A 3,312-nucleotide genomic window follows, 5' to 3' on the forward strand; every position below is an offset into this window, starting at 1 on the left:
AAACATTTTGAAAACTTGCTCAATTAAATATTGGAAAAAATGGATTGATTCATATTCGTGGTTCAATATTAACAAAACACAATGTCCCACAACCTTGTAAAATTTTCTGATATCACTGTACAGTTCTGTATACACTCAAACTCTACACTTGAACTGAATGCTCATAAAAGTATTGGAGTGGGAACTCACTGGATAACAGCACAGCTGGTAATGTTTGCGGAATATGTTTGTGCAGTCAAAACGCACAATGACAAACTGGAACCGCGCAGCACCGAATCCTCGGGGAAAACACAGTTAAAAACTTCGCCTCTGGGTGGGCTCGAACCACCAACTTTTAGGTTAATAGCCCAACGCGCTCAACCATTGCGTCACAGAGACTGACGCAAGTGCACACTGCACGACATCCAAAACCTGGGTGTCAGTCATTTAAACCTTCAGATTGCTCCTAGCGGGATGGAACTTGTCCACTCTCAGTTGTACTTTTCCCAAATAAAGGGTGGACATTCAGTGTGGATGTATGGAAGCAGTCTGGTCCCGCACACTGCAGACACTTCCATGTTACTGCCAACCAGCTCTCCCACAACCGGTGTGATCTACCTTCCAGCCTTCCGGTGCCTTGTCTGTGACGAAGTATTCTGATTGTCCCGAAGACGGTATTCGGTTTTAATTCCTTTTCTGCTCCCGACTGCAGATATTCCTGTGAATAAACGCAAACAAAGTGCTTACAGGGTCAGTTTGATTGACCGTTTCTTTGCTTGGTGAAATTTCAAAGATTGAAAGCGACGCACATCAACCCCAGAAAATGCTGGAAACACTCAGCAGGTCAGGCAGTATCTGTGGAGGTGGGGAAGTGGGAATAATTGATTGGTTTGTTTGCGGCTTTGATCTGCTGCTGGGAAGTGAGGCAGCGCTGCAGGATGCTTTTTTTCGAGGTGCAAGCAGAGGTTTCCGTCGTGTAACGGTTATCACGTTCGCCACACATGTGAAATATCCTCGGTTTGAGCACGGACAGAAACATTGTTTTGGACAATATTTTTCTGTGGAATACATTTTTTTAAAGTAGCCCCAGGTTCCTTGTATCATGAGCGATGGGCATTTTAACTCACTCTCCTAAAATACAGTGTGTGTAAAATCAGATAGAGGATAAAACTTCGTCAATGATTAAAGTTCCTTAACTCATTAAAGTTCAGTTCTTGAAGTTTCCATCAATTCATTTCATAAACATAATTGAAGTGTGTGAGAGAATTAATAATGGGCTTTAATAGTTCAGGACCCCATTACTTTATGTTATAGACCCAGGTTACACACTCTCTTGCTTCTGAAAGAGTTGAGGTCCATGTGGGGGTGATTTGGGCACATCTTTCCCCACATTACAAGTGTGTCAGGAAATCAACCACCCAAAGCCCTTTCATTAACCACAGGGGTTCCCGCAATTGTCTGGTCTCAAAGCGGTTTTAGTAATTGTCAATATCTCTTGTCCATTTCCCGGTGTTTCCTGATTCTGTCGGTCTCCCTGGCTCTCTTCAATCTGTGTCTGGCCACCTACAGATTGGATTTCAATAAATACCTGTGTTTGTGTTTTCAATAACAACAGGAAATGTTTCTTATATATTTCTTATGTTCTCTCCAAATCCTCGATATCCTTCCTAAATTGTGGTGCCCAGAACTGTAAACAGGATCCAACTGAGGCCTAAGCAGGGATTTATAAAGCTTTGCTGTAAGTTCCTCACCGGTGTAATCTATTTCACGTTATAAAGCCAAGGGCCCTGTATTCTTTTTTAATAACCTTATCAACTTCTCTACCCACCTTCAAATATTGCTGTGTGTAAATCTCTCGGTCACTCTGTTTCTGCATCCCCTTTAAAACAACACCATTTAGTTGAAGTTTCCACAGATCACCACCGTGTGTTTCCCAGACCTTACCCAGAGGGACATAGGAACACGAGGAGGCCATTTACCCACTCGAGCCTGTTCCACCATTCACTGAGATCATGGCTGATCTGATCTTGGCCTCAGCTCCACTTCCCTACCATCTCCGCCTAACCCTTGACTCCCATATCGTTCAAAGATCTGTCTACCTCCACCTTAAATATATTCAATGACCGAGCCTTCACTGCTCTCAGGGGTAGAAATACAAAGATTCACGCCCCTCTGAGGGAAGAAATTCCTCCTCATCCCCATTTTAAATGGGCAACCCCTTATTCTGAAACTATGTCCCCTCGTTCTAGATTCCCCCACGAGGGGAAACATCCTCTCTGCATCTACCCTGTCTAGCCCCCTCAGAATCTTACACCTTTCAAAGATATCATCTCTCACTCTGCTAATCTCCAATAGGTTGTTCCAACCATTCTTCATAAGACAACCTTGTGAACCTTCTGTGAAATGCCCCCAATGTAAGTTTATCCTTCCTGAAATGAGGAGAGCAAAACTGTACGCAGTACTCCAGGTGTGGTTTCAACTCTGCTCTGTACAGTTGTAGCAGGACTTCCGTACTTTTATATTCCATCCCCCTTGAAATAAAGGCCAACTTTCCAATTGCTTTCCTAATTACTTGCTGTATCTGCATGCTAACTTTTTGTGATCAGGAAGGCCAATGGTATCTTGGCCTCTATTGCAAAGGGGATGGAGTATAAAAGCAGGGAAGGCCTGCGACAGCTGTATAAGGTATTGGTGAGGCCAATCCTGGAATACTGCATGCAGTTTTGTTTTCCATATTTATGAAAGGCTATACTTGCTTTGGAGGCAGTTCAGAGAAGGTTCACTAGTTTGATTCTGGAGATGAGGGGGTTGACTTATGAGGAAAGGTTGAGTAGGTTGGGCCTCTACTCATTGGAATTCAGAAGAATGAGAGGTGATTTTATCGAAACGTGTAAGATTATGAGGGGGCTTCAGAAGGTGGATGCAGAGAGGATGTTTCCACTGATGGGGAGACGAGAACTAGAGGGCATGATCTTAGAATAAGGGGCCACCCATTTAAAACTGAGATGAGGAGAAATTTCTTCTCTCAGAGGGTTGTAAAACTGTGGAATTCCCTGCCTCAGTGAGCTGTGGAAGGTGGGACATTGAATAAATTTAAGAGAGAAATAGACAGCTTTTTAAATGATATGGGGATAAGGGGTTATGGGGAGCGGGCAGTGAAGTGGAGCTGAGTCCATGATCGGATCAGCCATGATCTTATTGAATGGTGGAGCAGGCTCGAGGGGCCGTATGGCCTACTCCTGCTCCTATTTCTTATGTTCTTCTGTAAAAGGACTCCCAGATCCCTCTGCTCGACAGCATTTTGTAATCTCTCCCCATTTAAGTAATTATTAG

General features: G+C 43.7%; 1 non-coding gene across 1 annotated transcript; it reads right to left on the minus strand.

Moving 5' to 3' along the window:
• Positions 1–304: 304 nt before the first annotated feature.
• trnan-auu (transfer RNA asparagine (anticodon AUU)) lies at positions 305–378 on the minus strand. The gene has a single exon. It is a non-coding gene; the product is annotated as a tRNA-Asn (tRNA).
• Positions 379–3,312: the final 2,934 nt, after the last annotated feature.

Source organism: Pristiophorus japonicus, unplaced genomic scaffold, assembly GCF_044704955.1.
Source record: "Pristiophorus japonicus isolate sPriJap1 unplaced genomic scaffold, sPriJap1.hap1 HAP1_SCAFFOLD_89, whole genome shotgun sequence".
Taxonomy (NCBI): domain Eukaryota; kingdom Metazoa; phylum Chordata; class Chondrichthyes; family Pristiophoridae; genus Pristiophorus; species Pristiophorus japonicus.